Source organism: Alnus glutinosa, chromosome 4, assembly GCF_958979055.1.
Source record: "Alnus glutinosa chromosome 4, dhAlnGlut1.1, whole genome shotgun sequence".
In the NCBI taxonomy this organism is placed as follows: Eukaryota; Viridiplantae; Streptophyta; class Magnoliopsida; order Fagales; family Betulaceae; genus Alnus; species Alnus glutinosa.
The window spans coordinates 4399002-4420578 of NC_084889.1; the positions used below are offsets into that span (position 1 = coordinate 4399002).

Below are 21577 nucleotides of genomic sequence, written 5' to 3' on the forward strand. Positions count from 1 at the left end.
AACCAATCATCTGAGTGGTTCGGCTACAAAATAGTAAAAATGGGATAATGCATTAAGGAACTAAAGTAGTATATTGGATAGTAACCTTCATGGGTCCATGATGTTGGGTTGTTTTCAGTTCTTTATTGCAAGATATGTTTTGTCCTTTGATGAGATCTGTTAATTAGGAGGGTCCTCTTTGGCGGTGATACTACTTTTTCTCCCCAGGCCTTTTTGGCCCCGTTTTGAAATTGATGTTTTTTTGGAAAAAGTGAAAAGAAGGAAAGGAGAGGGAAAATGGGATTTCAAACAGGGCCTTTATCACCTAGATGTCCACACACTTTCCTTTTTGGTTTCTGGACATTCCCAGTTATGGGAATCATTGGATCTCGTAATCTGTAATATAATGGGTTTCTGCTCTGGGATTTACAACAACTGTAAAAAACATACCTGCTTTGCAGTTGCAATTCTTTCGGGTCTGTGTTCCTGAAGAAATAAACCCAAATTAAGTACTGAATTCGTGATCTACACGTGTTGGCTCCGGCGGCGATTTTTCCGGTACTTGTTTTCAGGGGTTTTATGTTTGTATTTGGTTGTATATTCTTGTCTTTGGTCACAGTCTACTGTTTAGTTGCTGCTTTAAGTTAGGTTTTTCCTAACTTTTTTGGATGGAGATTCTTTATCTCTAGTTCACAAATATGGCCTTTGGGTCCTGTTTCTCGCCATTGGACGTTGTGGTTGTATTTGGTACTCTTGGGTTTTTGTATTGATTCTCTGATTGTATAACTTTCTTTAGGGATTATTTTTCAAAAATAAAGAAGAAGACATTGTGTTCAAAAAAAAAAAAAAAGAATGTAGTTCGACGATGTCACTTAGTTTGGACACCAACCACTGCCTGGCTGCTAGGGAGCTACACGTTTTTCAATTGCCTCATAGATAGGACGCGTCTTCATGGTTAACATGTCATATTTTTAATATTTAGGATTTTTCACATTATTCAATATAAAAAAACAACTTGATTTCAATGAATTTCTTAAAAATTGTTAGAAACCTAATCCGATTAGCTATTAGCTTTGTTCTCCTTGGCAGTGAGAGAGTTAGATGCAGGTCAGGTGAGGATAGAATGTATCTCCTCTTTTTAAAAGCAAGGACATGTGAATCTGTGATTCCAGAATGTATTTAATTCCTTCTTTTATGACTTGCATTAACTTCATTAATGGCTTATGGAATGGTAGTTCTTTAAAGGATTCTAATTGCTCATGTCTTATACCAGTACTAGTTAGAAGACCAAGAAGACCAAAATTCCGGATGTTAAAAATATTAAAGGGACTTACTCGTAAATAAAATTAAAAAATAAGTGATTTTATTATCAAAATTTTATTTTATTATATCTAATGGTGTATATAATATCACGTCATTTAAATTTTTAAATAAAGTAAACACATATTTACTTCATGACAATATATATTTTTGTCAATTTTACTCAAAATAAAGAGAAGCCTTATCCAAATTGGAATCATGGGTCCTAGGGAAAAAGTATGCAAAAAGAAAGGGTAAAAGAGTGTCTTGATGCAATGATGGGCTATTCTATCTTTTCCCATTATAACGTATGCATGTAATCCATCCCCGCCGATATTTCTCAAAGTTCCATCCGCTCATCACCACTCCATTTAAATATTATTCAAATTGAGCATATAAAAGAGGAAGCAAAAGAGTACTCATTCAACAGGAATTATTGAGTTCCCCCCTCTCTTAAGCCCTTCCCTTAATTCGTCAATTAGAAAAATTAAAGAAAGAAGGATTGAGTTATTAAAGTGAACAAAAGAATTACCCTTGTCAGGGAAGAAAGAAAAAGTAACTAATAAAAGCTTGAGATATTCGAATCCTATTATTATTCGAAAAAAAAATAAATAAATAAATAAACCAATAAAGGACAAACTTACTTGAATAAAAGCTAGTTCCACATATCTACCATGCATGCAAGATGATCCAAGTGTGTGCCCACCTGTCTTAATCCAATTAAATTGTTAACTTGTAATACTATTTAATAGACTGGTATATAATTGTTATATAATTCAAATGATGTGGCAATAAATATTAGATATTGGATTAACACTTAAAAAAAAAAAAAAAATTAAAACTAACTTTTACCCACACATTTGTTGGCGTGAGTTGTCTAGAGAGATTATAGCAAAATTCGGGATTGACAAATCCTTCCATATAAGGATTGATTGGCAATCCCGTCATAGAAGGAAAACATATTTCTTGCCGTGTAATCAGTATAGCTGAAAAATAGGAGGATTCAAATTCTATATATATGATTACTCGTTGTAAAGGAATATATGAAAAATGAGAGGTTTTTTCCTCCATGAATTTTGTCATGGTATCAGAGCAAGTTCTGATCCTGTACCCTAGTTTTTCTTAACCGTGCCTCTCCCATCCCCTACACCCATGAGCGCTACTCATCAACCTAATACAACCCATGACCCCCCCGACCAAACATCCATCCTTACCGAATTGACCACAAGAATGAATGAAGTTTTGACCCAAACTTCGGCTACAACCCAGATCACTGACACCATGGCTGCTCCTATTGGCATTAAGTTGGACGACTCCAACTATGTTCTCTGGTCCCAAGTTGTTGGGATGTACATCTCAGGCAAAGACAAGCTGGGATACATCAATGGTGATATTCATCAACCACCACAGACAGACCCGATCTTTCGAAAGTGGTGCACTGACAATGCCATCGTCAAGGGTTGGCTCATCAACTCCATGGATCCGTCCTTAATTGAAAATTTTATCAGATTCCCAACCGCAAAACTGGTGTGGGATTCAATTGCTACCACCTACTTTGACTCGAGTGATACGTCTCAAGTGTACGATCTCCGGCGGCTTGTGACTCAGCTGAAGCAGGCTGGGGGATCCCTCGAAAAATATTTTACCGATCTACAGGGCCTTTGGGGCGAAATTGATTTTCGTCGCCCAAATCCTATGAAGTGCATAGCTGATATTCAAAGCTACAATGACCTTATTCAGGAGGACTGGGTGTATGTCTTCTTGGATCGTTTATACGATCGGCTGGATATAATCCGTGGAGACGTTCTACAGACGATGTCGTTTCCAACTATAGAATAAGCGTATGCCCACGTTCACTGGGAGGCTGTCTGGCAAGCGATGATAATCAACAGTGAACCGACTGAAGTCCCAGGAGTAGTTCTGGCCTCGAGTCATAGAGCTACTTATCCGTTGAGTATGAATAAAAGTGATGTCCCATTTGCTTTAATTCACTATGATGTGTGGGGTCCTTCCCCAGTTTCTACGGTCTCTGGTATTCATTGGTTTGTGATTTTTATAGATGATTGTACTCGAATGACCTGGCTCTATTTGCTTAAACATAAAAATGAAGTACTTAGTGTGTTTCAATCATTTCAAACTATGGTCCGAACTCAGTTCTTTGCGAAGATTCAGATACTTCGATCAGACAATGGTGGTGAATATGTGAATCACCAATTTCGTGCCTATTTTCAAAGTCAAGGCCTTATTCATGAAACCTCATGCCCACAGACTCCTCAACAAAATGGCGTAGCTGAGAGAAAAAACCGTTATATTCTCGAAACTGCTCGAGCCTTATTACTAAGGGCTCATATGCCTAGTCGATACTGGGCCGATGTTGTGTCTACAGCTGTGCACCTTCTCAATCGGATGCCCTCCAAAGTGTTGAATTTCAAGACCCCACTCCATACTCTGTCAACGTATGTCCCCTTTCCTACAATGTTAATGATTGCACCCTGGGTTTTTGGGTGCGTTGCATTTGTTCATCTCCAAAAAAATCAGTGGACGAAACTGGATCCTTGTGTCATCCGTTGCCTTTTTTTGGGATATACCTTACATCCGAAGGGATACCGCTATTATGATCCGACCTAGAATCACACTTATGTTACCATGGATGTTACTTTTCTAGAGACCGAACCTTTTTTCCCTTCTCCAGAATCCAATTCTACTCGTCAGGGAGATCACTAATGAAGAGCAGAATTGGTTAAGGTTTGATTGGGCAAGACTTAACGAAGCCAAGATCCATGAGGAAGTGAATGAATGAAGATCACCGAATGTGGAGGTATCCGTAGAGACTGAGACAGATTCCACAGAAGTATCTACACCACTTGAAGCTGAAAGAGACACTTCCCCTCCCCAGTACCTGAAGGCCCATCTCCTGAAAATATTCATGAGGTAATCTCTCCTACTATAACCCCAAATACTAATGATATGGATATTCCTGCTGGCTACACTTTACCTTTCAGGCATAATCATGGCAAACCGCCAAATAGATATTCCCCAGATGTTGGAGAACGGAGCTCAAAATATCCAATTGCCAATTATGTGTCCACAAAAAGGTTGTCCAAACCACTCCAGACATTTGTGCATGACCTGTCTCTATGCCGTATCCCTACAGATATCCATGAAGCCCTAATAGACTTTAAGTGGACTCAGGCTGTGAAGGAAGAAATGGAGACCTTGTTGAAAAATGAAACATGGGCACTTGTTCCTTTACCCAAAGGAAAGAAGACAATGGGATGTAAATGGGTGTTTTCCATCAAACACAAAGGAGATGGTTCAATAGACCGATACAAAGCAAGGCTAGTGGCAAAAGGCTACACGCAGACATATGGAGTAGATAATCAAGAGACCTTCTCCCCAGTTGCAAAATTAAACACGGTTAGAGTTTTGTTGTCACTCGCAGCAAATCATGATTGGCCACTGCACCAGTTCGACGTAAAAAATGCTTTCCTCCATAGTGATCTTGAGGAAGAAGTCTACATGGATGTTCCATCGGGCTACACAGCAAATTCTGACTCTGAGGTTGTATGTAAATTACAACGAGCACTGTATGGACTAAAAAAATCACCTAGAGCTTGGTTTGAGCGATTCAGCTTAGCGATGAAGAAATATGGTTACAACCAGAGCAACTCAGATCATATGCTATTTCTAAAGCATCAATAGGGCAAGGTCACCGCACTAATAATCTATGTAGATGACATGATTATTACCGGGGATGACTTGAAAGAAATGTCAAGACTCCAAGAGCAGTTGGCGACTGAATTCGAAATGAAGAGTCTAGGGGGACTTAAAAATATTTTTTGGGAATTGAAGTTGCTAGATCAAAACAAGGTATATTTCTTTCCCAACGAAAATATATCCTACACTTGCTATCAGAAGTGGGACTCCTAGAGTGTAAGCCTGCAGAGACACCAATTGTCCAGAACCACAAACTTGGAGATTATCCAGACCAGGTGCCAACAAACAAGGAGAGATACCAAAGGTTAGTAGGAAAACTTATTTATCTCTCGCATACTCGCTTGGATATTGCATACGTTGTAAGCATAGTAAGTTAATTCATGCATTACCCAAGCGAAGATCACATGGATGTAGTGAACAGAATTCTTAGATACCTAAAGTCATGCCCGGGAAAAGGACTCATGTTCTCAAAGAATGGTCATCTCATAGTTGAGGGATATACAGATGCAGATTGGTCAGGGAATATCTCCGATCGAAAATCTACATCAGGGTACTTCATGTTCATTGGCGGGAATTTGGTTACATGGAGGAGTAAGAAACAAAACGTGGTGGCTCTATCGCGTGCTAAAGTGGAGTTTCAAGGAATGGCAAAAGGTCTTTGTGAGCTTCTTTGGGCTTAAAAGACTGCTAACAGAAATTGGCTTTGCCCCAGACTGTGAGATGGATCTATATTGCGACAACAAGGCCGCAATTGATATTTCCCACAACCCTGTCCAACATGATTGAACCAAGCATGTGGAGGTAGACTGACATTTTATTAAATAGAATCTTGAGGCGAAGATAATTCGGTTTCCATTTGTTAAGTCCGAGGATCAATTAGCGGATGTACTTACAAAAGCAGTATGCAGCAAGGACTTCCACAACTCACTTGACAAGTTGAGCATCAGGGATTTGTATGCACCAACTTGAGGGGGAGTGTTGGCGTAAGTTGTTTAGAGAGATTATAGCAAAATCTGGGATTGACAAATCCTTCCATATAAGGATTGATTGGTAATCCCGTCATAGAAGGAAAACATATTTCTTGCCGTGTAATCAGTATAGTCGAAAAATAGGAGGATTCAAATTCTATATATATGTTTACTAGCTGTAAAGGAATATATGAAAAATGAGAGATTTTTTCCTCCATGAATTTTGTCAACATTATCATAATTATATAGCAATTGTATAATAGCCTATTAAATAGTGTTGTTACAGTTTTCGGTATGGCCATGACAACTCACTGCTATTCTATAAACATGTCGTCTGGTCTCTGCAAAACAATCAAGGTGAAGAAGATACACCGGGGGTCGGCCAAAGTTTTTCCCTTTGATGCCTAAATCAGTTGTTGGGATTGAGAGTGACTTTTGGTAGTGAGAGAGAGAGTGTCTCATACCTGGAATCCACCATATTTATATACCTCCATTTGAGTTTGGAGTAAGGAACAAGAAGTCCCTTGAGACCCTCGCCCGAGGCAGGCCCCCTATTCTTGATCTTTCTCGATCATTAAGAGAGGCACCTTTATGTGCATTTATTGCACCTGCACTTGATTTCGTCGCTGATTAGGGTTTAGAAGGGAAGAAAAGAAAAAGCAAAGAAGAAGAGAGAAAGAAAAAAGGAGACATTCTTAGATTAATTGTTCGACAACCCCATTCTGATCTTCAAGTGGGTTTCTACTACTAATGCTTGAAGAGTAATTCTAAATGTCATATAATTGTCCATAAAAAAATGAGGTAACTTTTAAAATCACCATTGGGTGTGTGATTGATCAAATTGTGATTTTGATTAAACAATGATTTTAAAAGCCACCTCATTTTTTTATGGACACTTATATAACATTTAGAATTATTCATGTTTGACTGCATTGTGAAGGAAAAGGAAAGTAGCTTTTCTTTGTGTTTTTTTTTTTTTAGAGCAAAAATAAAGGGGAAAGGGAAGGGAAATGATATATGGAGAGGAGAATATTATTTGGTTTGTCAAGAAAAGGAAAAAGGGAATGGGAAAGGAAGGGATCGTTCGATATCCCCTTAATTATATATTCATTTGATCTTTATTGAATAACAAGTACAGATAATTTTTACATAATTATATGAGAGTTAAATTAAATAATGGTGTTTAGAAGGAGTCATCAAGGTACAAAGCATTTAGAATGAAGTATTCACATATAAGCTCGTACATTTATATTTACCATACATATATACTATGAAAGATAAAGAAGAAAAAAGATTCAAAATTAAAAAATTAAAAAAAAAAAAGATAAAAAATTAAAACTAACTTTTACTAACACATTATCATAATTATATAGCACTTATATTATAGCTTATTAAACAGCATTACTCATTGGAAATTAGTCATGAAAATGTTAACAGGTCTTATGATTAGCGCCATAATAAACCTTAAATGAAGCCTGTCCTGGGAAAGCATTTACACTAAACGATATTCTAGAAGCTCTTACCGTCACTCGCGTGTGTGCTTCTTTGGTTTCTCATTTACTAAGTTTCTCTTCCATTGGCTGCTCCTTTATTTATTTATTTATTTTTTCCTTTGGGCCAATGGCAATAGGATGAAGACCGATGAAGGAACTCTTCTCCTTTTATTTTTTTAATTGAATAAGAAGAAGGTTACAAGGAAGGATCCTTCTCATTCTTGATCTTGATGAAAGAGAAAATGTGAGAACCTGTGAGAATACTACCAAACACAAGATGGGTAGCGGCCCATTTAGCTAATATATGTGAAAGATTGGCACATCTAGAAACTTTCGAAGCATTCCAGCTTTGAAAAATAGAAAGTTCTAATCTAATATCCGAAATATAAGGAGCAAAATGCTAAGAAGAAAAAATATGAGGTTGATTCACAGTAAGAATCACCAAAAGAGCACCTCCTTCAAGGAAAAAAATTTTCAAGACCTACAGAAGTTGCCAGCCGAGTAATAAGAAGAGCAGCGGGAGCTTTCCTTCGCAGAGAGAAGGAACATCCTATAAGCCATTCTCTAACACAATAATAAATGAGTAATGATTAAATACCACCTAAAGACACAACTTTTCACCACCTTGCTTATGTATCCAGGTGGTCCCCCACTACTTTTTGAATTTTTTTATTATTTAAAAATAAATTAAGGTAGGGGACCACCTTGCCACATTGGCAAGGTGGTAAAAAGTTGTATCTTTAGGTGGTGTTCAATCATTACTCATAATAAATCACCCCAGAAACTTAGAGAGAGGGAGAGACGGTGATAAGCATAATGCCTGAGCCAGAGGTGGTGATGAAGCTAAACGCCGCTGGGGTTGGGGTGGTGGTCCGCACCAAGGTTGAGCCAGAGAAGGTGGTGAAGATCAGCCCAAAAATTGGAAGTGGGATCCGAGCCAAGCGGAGATCAGTTAAGCAAATGATGTATGATTATGTAGCCCAATCCATTGCCCATGTTTTCCGTCCTCGCCCTCCACCGTCTTCCTCTGCACTGCAGTCCCACACTACTCCGACAGCCGCTTGAAGAAGAGTAAGCCGGCCTATATACCCCATACCATAGCAGCGTGGCCATGCCTTAAATCTGTGTTTTTTCTCTCTTTTACTACCTTTCTTTTTTCTTTTTTCTTTTTTCTTTTTCCTTTTTCCTTTTTCAGAGAGTGATTGGATTTGTGATTCCTGTGTGTTCTTTTGTATTTTTTTTATATATATATATATATATATATATATATATATATGGTACACATTTCTGGCAATTGCGGCAATGATTTATACAGAAATTCAGAGGTTGTGAATTCCACGTGTTAATTGCCTGCCCTAAAAAATAGAGTTCATACCTCAAAGTCCAAGACAAATGGAAAATTTTGTAGCACCCAGACCAGATTCACCAGAAGCCCATTATTTTACTTGGAATGTTTATAATATCAAAGTATTAATTAAAAATCCCATTCCCTTGGAATGTTTATAATATTAAAGTATTAATTAAATAATTTTTTTTTTTTCAGTTTAAATTTTTAAGACAAAGAATCTTGATAATAAAAAATTATACGGAGGTATGCCAAAAGAAAAAAAGTAATAATAAAACCAGAGAAGAACCCCCAAAGAAATCATTAATTCTGTTTTTGTCCCATTTTATATTTTATTAAGATTGGATTTGATGTTAGAGTTTTATCTAAAGAGTAAAGACTAACATCACATTCTACAAATCAAAGGCCAGGGGCAGTTAGTGAATAAGTAGCATTGAAAGCACAATTAAAGGATTAGATATTCTTACTAGTGGATACCGTTTTGCTTTTTATTATTATCGATCTATTCGACATGACAATAAAGTTTATATTATAAAAAAGGACACAATAATATTCCTTATTTTTGGCAAATTAGGTGAAGGAAAATCTCAACCGATAATTATGGCCTTGTCCTTTTGGCTTTGTCACCGCCGTTGTCTATTTTAGGCCAATCTAATTTTCTCAGGCTCTTTCTTGTCCAACGGTGCCCTCCAATCAGGTAGCTGGCCCATCCATGATCATCACCACTTTTGTCAGAAACATGCAGATTTCCTTAAAAGGTTTGTAGGACAAGGGGTGTTTGTTTATGGAAATAAATTCAGGGCAGATTGTTGCGATGAGACCTTCATGATTTTGGTTGTAATTTCGTGTTTAAAATTATAATTTAATTATTAAATTTAGCGGTTCTTGTAGACTTAAACTTTTGAAGTAAATGACAATTTAATATAATATTAGTACGTTTGAGTACTCTTTTGACTCCATAAATTATTAAATTCATAGTTTTTTTACTAATTTAATTTAATTTTTTTTAAAAAAATAAATAGTTATTTAACGTCATAGTCTTTCTAACTTTAATGCATCTCATTGTAAAGAAAAATAAAATACAAGAAAATAAAAAGAAAACAATAAAGAAAGCATTTTTCAAGGTTTTGGCCGTGGTCTAAAGCTGTCCAAATTTAACTTAACTCTCTCTTCTCTCTCTCTCATAAAAAAACTTAAAATTTGATTTGAACCGTTCAAAAAACTACACTATAATTAACACAAGCTGTAGTTTATTAATTTACAGCACCTAACCTAAATCTCCCAAAGTTCATTCAAAGGAATTATGAAATTGCGTAAACAAATTCGGGTGAGGGAGTGGGCCAATCAAAGGAAATTCTAGGTACCGTTTTCTAAAGAAAGAAAATCGTAGGTTTCAAAGCATGCATAAGATGATAAGAATGTAGAAATTGGAGGGGAAGCCAGGTGAGGAATTAAGTAGCCCAGCATAAAGGAAATTGCTTATTTGCTCTGTACAATCCTTTTAGCATGACCCAATATCATAAGCATCTACTTAAAAAATAAAAAAAAATAAAAAATTATAAGCATCATTATTGTTATAATCACAATAATTTTGTTGCTTTTAGCTATTTTTCCACTGATTGGTGATCAGTGTAGTGTACAACTTCTTAATTATCTCTTGTCTAACAGAGATTTTATACTAATTACTCTAGCCTTAATTACCTTAATTCCACCAAACCTCTACAGTCTACAGTCTACACAGTCATAGAATTAATGCAATGCAATCATGGACTTAAGTACTTCAAACTTTATGTTTTAAGAAATTGAGATTTTAGTGTAGAATCATGAATTCAAATTTGCATGCAGTTTGACTAGCGGGGTGTGGATACAAGGTGCCAATTTTGTCAACTTGATAATTCTCCAACCACTTAGAAGTTAGGACTGCTTTACTAAAAGGAGGAAGGTTTCTGAAACGGGAGAATTGTTTGGAAAAGACAAGAAGTTGACCTTTTCGTATGGTCCATCAAATCGGGTAATTAAGTCTTCCTACCAACCTTAAAACACGCGGAAAGTACGTGTTCCAATCTTGATATTGTTTTCTCAAGCTACTTGAGCCGCTGACACGTATCCAAACAACTTGACCTCCGAATTTCCCCGCAACTTCAATTCTCTGGAACTAGTATATATATAGCATTTCTCTGTTATGTAAAACGCATATAGAGGGGTCTAGCCGTCTAGGGCCTCTTTAGAGAGGAAGAAGAGGAGGGTGGTGAGCACTAGCAGCCATTGAGCCAAAGACAGAGATGTTGATGAAGCTCAACCCTGGTGATCAGCAAGTGGGTGTTGCCAACACAAGGCCAGAGAAGGCGCTGAAGCCGAAGCCATGCCAGGAATTGATCGGAGCCAAGGCGGAGACACCCTTCAAACCTAAGCCTGGAGGTTTAATTCCACCAAAGAAGAGGTCTGTGAAGAGAATGATATTCGATGACATTGTCGAACATATTTCCTCTATTTTCTGTTTCCGTCATCCCTCGTCCTCTCCAGCCTTTCAGGCCCACACTGAAAAGTCTAGCAGCCACTTTAAGATGGCTCCACGGCTCGATTCATCGAACGCATTTCCCCACCCATGATAGCATGCATGCATGCCAATGAATCACCACTATACACCCCTTCTGTGACTGTTACCACTATTGTGTTACTGTTGTTGTTGCTGTCATTTATCTTTGATATTGTCTACAATGATTTGGGATGTAAGTTGTAATTGGCTTGCAAAAGTTAAAAAAAAAAAAAAATGCTTCTCTGTCGTGTCAAATTTTATTAAGCTCATCTATCTACTGTTTGTGGTTGTTTCTCTGCATCGACAGTTGAAAAAGAAAAAAAATAACTTCACAACACAGCAAAGACTCATAAACAAACAATCCGGCAATGGACCCTCCACAATAGTGTGTCCAATATACCATCCTGCGCAAACTCCTCAACCCTCTCCAGTAGTAATGACCCGTATCAACAATTCTTGCTAAGATCGAGTTCTACCAATCGAAAAAGACCATCCCATTAACCATGTATTTGGAAGAAGTAGAACTATTATAAGAAAGATTCAAAGAATTCAAGAGTTAATGCAGGACATGAAGTACCTGTACCAGTAAGACTTTTATCAGACAAATACGCATAATTCAGTGTACGCAACTTTCCGATCGACGAAACAATCGGCCCGAGATCGAGCTAAGGCTTTGGCCGAAGCAGTCGGGAACAGACCCGGGAAGCGAAAACCCAGAGGCATTGCAAGATCGGAACTTTTGATGCTGGGCAACTGTTGGATTTGTAGAACAGAAGCCATCCAAGCAAAATCCAAGGCGTTGGTCTAGCAGCCAAAGGTCCACAAAGTCGAGCTTACCGCTTCCGCTCAGCAAACTCGACAGCTCAGTGTCCAAACCCGGGAACGACTCCAACCTTGAGAATTGTTCGCCTCGTTCTTGCGACAAATCTCATTCTGAAATGGGTAGCCGCCCATCTATGGCGGTGGTGCCTCAGTGGCCCGAAACCTCACCCGAGTAGACTCGGGCGGGAACGAGGTCACTGCTTTCTTTTCTGATCTGAACTTTGGATTTCTTTTTGTTGCTGTCTCTCTCTCTTTTTCTCGGTGGTTGTTGTATCTCTGAACGAATGAATTCAAATGGCTCGGTGGGTTTTGCGTGTTTTCTACGGGAAATCATTGGGGACATGTTGAGCTCTGGCAAATGGCAATGTCTATGTGAAATCATTACAAAATCATTTATGGTGGATTTAAAATTCCCCTTGATCATTTTGTCGTCACCTGTTGTAGATTGGTCGGACGAGGTTCTTCGGTGCAAAAGAAAGGGTAAGAGGCCAATACGAGAGCAACATGACAAAATAAAATATGGACCAGGAAATTAATAATTTTTATTATTATTGTTATTAACACATTACCCTACTTGGATGACATTATGCAATAAAATTGATGTTTCTGTTACTATCACAAACCGAGCACCTGTGAAGGTACATTGTTCTTTTGATATTTCCAAGGTTTTATATAAGAAGCATCAAATAAGATTTTGATTAGAAGAACCAGATTTAAGTTATGTAAATAATCCTAATTGGCTGAAATCTAGGATGTGACGATGTGTCCTTAATCTTATTTGTTGAGAGTTTAGTGTGAGAAATATAGAGAAAAACAGGAAGTTATAGAGAGATTTCTAATTCAATGAGATAGACTTTCTTTAAAACTTTTTGTTACGTGAATGTGTAACGAATCTAGTAACTCGACTTTCGAGAAGAATAAAAGCTGAATTCAGCTTTTTGTTCTTATCTATTTTGCTAATTTGGAGAAACTAGCGGTAGGAACTTAGAGGATCTTAGGACTCTTTGTCAAACACAAGGTATGGCTTAATTCTTTTTATCCTCTTTATTCATGTTGCTTTTCTTTAAATAAACTACAAGATACTGTAGGATTAAACCACAAGTCAGATAATTCCTACTTTGACTCCAACGTGTGATGATAATCATCTATGCAGACTACGTACCAATAACAAAAGACTCAGACTACCAAAAAAATGGGATTTATGAACAGTTCTTTTATAGACAGTTTTTTACCTTCCCAGGCTACTAACATAATAAAATATAGACTTATCAACTCACAAAGACATACTCAAGGTGATGATATTCAACCAAGGTAAGAGATAAAGAAACAAACTAAGTTTCAAACACTCAGACTACTCGACCAAGAAAGAATACTAAAACATAATATAACTCAAACACTTAAACCACAAACTAAACATAAGAAAACAATATGATAAGGACTCAACAATAAAGCAACGTAGAAGACTCTAACAACTCGGGTCATGACTCGTGCTCCTCCATCTCTTAACACTTTTTCTCTTCTCTCTTTTGAGCATTTAATTCTTTTCATTTTTCAACCTTAATAATTAAGAGTGTTCCAATATTCCATCTCTTTCAATCTATTTGTATGCTGTTTTTGCCCCCCTTTTATTTGCATCTTCCCATTAGCAATCATATTGCTTTGTGGTCATTAACTTAAGCTGGTAGAGAAATTCTTCTAAAGGTTGTGGCCAAACAATTCCCACTTGTGGTATGTGTGTTTTTTAAGAAATAAACTCAGCTCTACCGTTTCTCTCTTGCACAGGCCATTTCGTAGAAAGCATCAAACAAGAGGTGATTTTACGGCTATTAGCACAGTTTGTCCATTCACGTGATCCTAATTTATAAGGATTACATCTATATCTAAGTAAGAGATATATCTAAGTTGCAAATATATCTAATAGGAGTAGTAGAGTTTGAATAAGAGCGTTATCTTATAGTGGGAGAAGATGAATAGTAGTCTTTATTTATTGTTATCTTGTATTGCTATAGGTTTTCTATTTGAATAACAATAGGTTATCTAGCTTGATTTATGAGATAACTTTATCTGAAATAGAGTTACACTCCTATGGAGAGTTTGCTAGCTTTATTGTGTATTTAAATGAAAGATCTTGGAATAAAGAGTATGTTGAATTTTGTTAAGTAAATACAATTTACTGTGTTTTGGGAGTTCCTACCTCACTCGAAATAGTCATTCTTGTGTTTTGTATTAATTGGTTCACATCAATTGGTATTAGAGTCAGGTGTTTTCCTCTTGAATAGCAAGAATTATTTACCCAAGATGACCGGTTTCCCTCAAAAGAAACCAGATATTAGACAACATAAGAAAATTAAAGAATAAGAAGAGATTGATCAACGACTGGGAAACATGGAACAATCAATGAAGAGCTTATCCGAATGCCATGAGGAATTTCGTAAGAGTCAACAAACTATGCAAGATCGCATGATAGAAATCTACGAGATGCTTGCCAAAACATCAAATGGTGAGAATTCACGTGGAAGAAATAATGAATACGAAGGAGAAAATTCTTTCAAATTTTTCTGGAATGAAGATTAACGAGCAAAGATAGAAAAGATGCAGTCAGAATTTATCGTGTGGAAGGAAAAATCCAACAAAAAGATGGAGGAGTATATGAGAAAAATTGAAAGTTTTTCTACACTAAGCCCTGCTTTAGCAAGCCAGTCATTGCCTATAACACCTATCCCATAGGCTGCGATTTTCAAGAGGAGGAAAATAGTTGGTGAAGCAACAAAAATTCATCCATGCCGATGTCGCACCAAACCACTGTCGATCAGTCGCAGATATAAACATCACTAGAGCCAGCAACGTTGTCTCTCCTCAACGACGCTAGTAATGCTAGATCGGAATCTCCACCATCGTTCTTCCGTAGTTATCAAACCGTACAGCCAAATCGCTCTTAGTTGCTGTCACAGTTTCGTCCGACAGCCATCACCTCACACCAGCCATTGCAATCGCTGATCCAGAACCCACCGCACCAAGCGCTGCCATCAGCCCTGCCGCGCTAGATACCTCTTTTGTTACAAAGATGCAAAAGAAACAAGCAATGGCATTTTTGTTTGGCTTAAACGAAGAAAAAAAAAGATACAAACAAAACGAGTTCGGCTTTTATGAAGGGCCTAGTTAGTCATGGGTCAACTTTCTTTTGTGGCTCAAAGGTGGAGCAAATGCGTGCACTATTGTTAATATTTTTTATTAAGTAATATTTTTAGAAGTGTTAATTGGTTTTTATTTTCAGTACTTTAGTTTTCATAATTTTTTCTTTAGGTAAAAAAAAAGGTTAGTAGGGGGGAATGATGTGATTCTAATTTCTAAGGATTACATCTATATCTAAGTAAGAGATATATCTAAGATGCAGATATATCTAATAGGAGTAGTAGAGTTTGAATAAGAGTCTTATTTCTTATAGTGGGAGAAGATGAATAATAGTCTTTATTTATTGTTATCTTGTATTGCTATAGGTTTCTATTTGAATAACAATAGGTTATCTAGCTTAATTTATGGGATAACTCTATCTAGAATAGAGTTATACTCTTATGGAGAGTCTGCTAGATAGCTTTATTGTGTATTTAAATGAAGGATTATGGAATAAAGAGTATGTTGAATTTTGTTAAGTAAATACAGTTTACTGTGTTTTGGGAGTTCTTGGCTCACTCGAAACAACCAACCTATCAATTCCTGTGTTTTGTATTAGTTGGTTCACATCATTCGTGTTGCTAAAGTCTTAAATTCAGCGGCACATACTCTTGCCAAGGAGGCTTCCTCTCGGTGCTTAGAACGTCATGTGTGGTTGGAGACTATACCTAGTAGCATCCATAGTATTGTACTTAAGGAACTTGGTGTCCCTAGATCCTAATGTTGGGTCACTTGATCTCTTTGATTATTTTAATGAAGAATGATTCTTCTGTTCAAAAAAAAAAAAAAAAAAAACTCTAGTTGTACGTGGGACAATGTCAATGCCTCCTATTGGGCTCGATATATGTTTTTAATATAATAATATATTAAATATGGGAAAGTATTTGAAATTTCTTGATTAAGAAATCATTCTTATCGATTTATAATAAATGGATTTACTAAAATAAAAATATACTAACACATAAATTTTAAAACTCTAGAATTACTTGATACTTGACGATTAGTTATAAAAAATTTAACAACTCCCCAAAATATATAGTCATGGTGAAAAAAGATAAAAATATGAGAGGGGGAGCTGTGAGAGAAAGAGGCAGAAAAAGAAATAGAGTTTGATAAAATTGAAGGTGAGAAATAAAAATCCAATCTCTAATGAGAGCCTATTGGATAGACTCTTTCAAAATGGATTTTTTTTTTTTCTTTCTTTTTATTATTATTATTATTATTATTATTATTATTATTATTTATCTGATTGAGTAGGGAAAAAGGGCTACAACTAGGCAGAGGAGGATTTTTCTCACTCTTGATCTAGATGGAAGAGAGAATGTGAGAACTTATGAGAATACTTTCAAATACAAGATGAGAAGCGACTCATTTAACTAAACCATATGCGCGATAATTTGTACAACGAAATACTTTCAAAGTATTCCATCTTTGAAAGGAGGATAAACTTAAACTAATATCAAAAACTAAATCACAAAGTTTCACAATGTGAAAAACTCAGGAGAATTAACTGCTAGAATAACTAAAAGACCATCTCCCTCAAGAACGAAATGGTCAATACTAGAAGACAAAGTCAGTCGAGTAGTTAAAAGAGCCGCAAAAACATCACCGATAAGAATATTCATAGAATGCAATCTTTGAGCAGCGGCCATAATAATGTTTTCAGAAGAATCACTATGCTAATGCCAGTAGCAGCTACAACAAAGAAGTCCCACACAGCCACGTCAAAATTCACTTTAATACCACCAATGAAATTTTAAATAACCTTTGACATTCTCTATCACACGTTGTCAAAGATGTCTTTCCCTTTCACCTTTTTCTTGTTAGTTGTTTCGGTAAAGATACTTTTTAGATGGAAATGATTCGTAGTTTCTTTTACTTTATTTGCATCTCTCCAAAAGCAAAGCAAAGTAGAAATTAGCAAAAGATATTTAAGGAATTAAGGTATGTTATAGTTTTACCTTTTAAAATAATTAATTGTTTTCATTATCATTAATTAAAATTGCTATTTTTAGGGGGGTTTAATTTCTCAAGGGACCTTTTAATTTGATGCTATTTTTTTTTTTAAGGAATTTTATTTTATATTGGGGGGATTTAAGCAACTTCCTACACCTTTGAGTCATCCCTGCCTTTTTGTGTGTTAAGGTGTGACTGTATATTTTAATGATTGAAGTTGTGTTTCTCTACATTATGTTATGTGTTTCCTTTTGTTCAATACATGTGGTCGTTTTGCAAAGACACCTCCAAACTTCAACTTTCGACTTTCAATCCATTCAAACTAATAACTATCACCTCCTTGCAATTTACACCATCCAGTAGATTTTGGCAATAAAATGGACGAAAAGTTACACATATGACACACATGCTAATTTTTTTACTTAATACCCAAATTACTCTAATATCACCCAATTAAGCTTCAACATTTTTTTTGCTTATTTATTTATCGTTAAATTGCCACGTGGACATCCGTCTAGATGACACTTATATTAATAAGAAAAATATTGACCACCTAAGTTCTTCACATCCCCAAAAAATTATTAACCAAACAAAAATGTAAAAAAGAAAAAAGAAAAAGAAGATTAAAAAAATAGGAGGGGTTGTGGCGGGGGTACGTAGTCGTTAAACCTGGCCTTAAAAGCCTGTTTTTTTACCGCGCCTAGTCCAAATCTATAATCCTGAAGTTCCTTTCGAAGATTTATAAAATTGTGGAAACGAATTCGGGTGAGGAATTAAGTAGCTAGGCCGAGCAAAGAAAATTCTAAATACCGTTTTTGTGAAGAAATAAATCAGTACAACCCATTTTAACATCATGATCACCCGACATTACAAGTTTCTACAAACAAAAAAATAAAATAAAATTATAAGCATCATTATTGTTATCATCACAATTATGTTGATTTTAGCAATATATTGTTCAACTGATTGGGTGATCATTGATCAGTGTAGTGTAAAACCTTCCAATTATCTTTTGTCTAACAGAGATTTTGTACTAATTACTCTAGCCTTAATTACCTTCCACCAATATTAATCCTCTACAGTGTCATATAATCAATCAGGCCGGGAATTAAGTACTTCAAACTGTTTGAACCATTAAATAGGGTGCCTCACAAGGAGATCGAAAAGGCACCATCCAAGACGAAAACGTGAAGTTTGTCAACTTTGATAGTACGTACTCCTACGACTTTTGACAGCTTGACCAAAACAAGGAAGGTTTCTGAAACGAGGGCGAGGACTTTAAAGCGGAGAATTGGTTAAGAGTCTTAGAGAAGACCAAAACAACGTCATTTCGTTTCCCGACCTCCTACTAGCTACAACCTCAAACAACGCGGTAAGTGTTCGAATGTTTATATTGCTTACTCAAGCGACTTGAGGCGTTGACACGTATACACATAACGGACAACCGCGTTCCCCGCAATTTCTACATGGAGCGTAGCTAAACTAGTATATAGAGAAGAAGAAGAGGAGGGTGGCGAGCAGCCATTGAGCCAAAGACACAGATGTTGATGAAGCTGAACCCTGGTGATCAGCAAGTGGGCGTTACCAACACAAGGCCAGAGAAGGCGCTGATGAAGCCAAAACCATGCCAGGAATTCATCGGACCCAAGACGGAGAGAGTGACACCCTTCAAACCTAAGCCTGGAGGTTTAATTCCACCAAAGAAGAGGTCGGTGAAGAGAATGATGTTCGATGAATTTGTCCAACAAATTTCCTCTGTTTTCTGTTTCCGTCATCCCTCTTCCTCTGTAGCCCCCAGGCCGACTCTGACAAGTCTAGCAACCACTTAAAGATGGCTCCACCGCTCGATTCATCAAACGCCAAGAACAATACTAACGTATTTCCCCACCCATGATAGCATGCCAATGAATCACCACTATGCACCGCTGCCGTAGCTGTTACCACTATTGTGTTACTGTTGTTGTTGCTGTCATTTATCTTTGACGTTGTCTAAAATGATTTGGGATGTAGGTTGTAATTGGCTTGCAAAAGTTTTTAAAAAAATGCTTCTCTGTCGTGTCAAATTTTATTAAGCTCATCTGTCTGCCGTTTATGGTTGTTTCTCGGCATCGACAGTTGAAAAAGAAAAAGAAAATAATTAACTTCACAACACAGCAAAGACTCATAAACTATTGAAGACTCCGTGATAGACAAGGAGTCTACCTCATCATCTACCAACCAAGATACTCAAGATCAACTTGTAACAGTCCTAGCTTAGCCATACTTTCTATCTTGTAAAGCTTATTTATATTGCACATCCGGTTCAATTGAATTTAAGTAGTGAAAACATATTCACAAAAGAATTGTCTCATTCTCTTTATAAACAAACCATCCGGCAATGGACCCTCCACAATATCGTGTCCAATATACCATCCTCCGCAAACTCCTCAACCCTCTCCACTCCACAGGCAATGCCCCGTATTAACAATTCTTACTAAGATCGAGTTCTATCAATCGAGTAAGGCCATCCAATTGACCGTGTATTTCGAAAAAGTGAAACTACATTATCAGAAATATTCAAAGAATTCAAAAATCAATGCAGGACATGGAGTACCAGTAAGACTATTATCAGACAAAATTGACAAATACGCATAATTCAGTGTAGGCAACTTACCGATCGACGAAACAATCGGACCAGCCGAGCAGGACCGAGATCGAGCCAAGGCTTTGGCCGAACCAGTCGGGAACAGACCCGGGAAGCGAAAACTCATAAGCATTGGAAGATCGGAACTTTTGATGGTGGGCAACAGGTGGATTTGTATAACAGGGGCCTTCCAAGCAAAATCCAAGGCGTCTAGCAGCCAAAGGTCCACAAAGTCGAGCTCACCGTTTCCGCTCAGCAAACTCGGCAGCTCAGGCTCCAAACTCAGGAATGATTCCAACCTTGAGAATTGGTCTTTCAGCTCAAAGCCACTCGCCACGCCATCTCGTTCTTGCGAGAAATCTCATTCTGAAATGGGTAGCCCATCTATGGCGGTGGTGCCTCAGTGGTCCGAAAACTCACCAGAGTAGACTCGGAACGAGGTCACTGCTTTCTTTTCCGATCTGAACTTTGGATTTCTTTTTCTCTCTCTCTCTCTCTCTCTCTCTCTCTCCGTGGTTGTATCTCTGAACGAATGAATTCAAATGGCTTGGTGGGTTTGGCGTGTTTTTCTATGGGAAATCATTGGACATGTTGAGCTCTGGCAATTTCTGTTAAATCATTACAAAATCATTTATTGTGGATTTTTAAAATTCCCCGAGTTGATTTTGTCGCCACCTGTTGTAGGCTGGTCGGACGAGGTTCATCTGTGCAGAAGAAAGGGTATGAGACCATTTATTAAGAGAGCAATGTGACATTAATTATATACAGAAAATAGAGCTCTAATAAGATGGGTTAGGATGACAAGTTTTGAGAAATTGAGGGACTTGAGGACCTGGGAAGGTAAATTGTTCTCTTGATATTTCCATGGTTTTAAGAAGCATCAAATAAGATTTTGATTAGAAGAAACTGATTTGACTTATGTAAATAATCATAATTCGCTGAAATCTAGCTGGGATGTTTCCTTAATCTTATTTGTTGAGAGTTTAGCGTGAGAAATAGAGAGAAAATTAAATAGGAAGTTGTATAGAGATTTCTAATTGAATAAGATGAGAATTTCTTTAAGACTTTTGAGCATTTATTTCTGTTCATTTTTCAAACTTAATAATTTATAATGAAGAGGACTGTTCCAATATTCCATCTCTTTCAATCTATTTGCATACTGTTTATGCCCTCCTTTTGTTAGCAATCATATTGCTTCGTGGTCATTGACTTAGAGGGATTATGACTCCGGTTGTGGGACAAAATCAAAGGCCTCCTCTCAGGAATATAATAAACATAATAAATATTATGGTTAAATATTATATTGGTACCTTTTTTTTAAGTGTTTTTAAATTTAGTATTTTAGTTTTGTTTTGTATTATAGGTGATACTTGAATTAAGGGTAAAAACTTATTTGGTACATTTATTAGATTTTTCATCCAAATTTTAACAACTCCCCACTTGTCAACCGCTGAGGTTGACATCAGCGGTTGACATGTGGTACTATATAAAAAATAAATAAATAAAATAAAAATCTTTAAAAAATAATTAATAAATATATATATATAAAAAATGAAAAAAAAAAAAAAAAAAAAAAAAAAAGAGAAAGAAGAGGGGTGGCTCACCTCAGCGGTTGACACATGGCGAAACGTTAAAATTTTGACGAAAAATCTAACAGAGGTACCAAAT

At 36.7% G+C, this 21577-nt stretch overlaps 1 long non-coding RNA gene across 2 annotated transcripts in view; it reads right to left on the bottom strand.

The window, feature by feature from the left end:
- Positions 1–20728, bottom strand: part of LOC133865906 (uncharacterized) — a 29303-nt gene extending 8575 nt beyond the window's left edge. For both annotated transcript variants that reach the window (XR_009899832.1, XR_009899831.1), the window contains exon 1: positions 19940–20728. This is a non-coding gene — a long non-coding RNA (uncharacterized LOC133865906). The remainder of the gene's footprint in view (positions 1–19939) is intronic.
- Between the last annotated feature and the right edge of the window lie 849 nt (positions 20729–21577).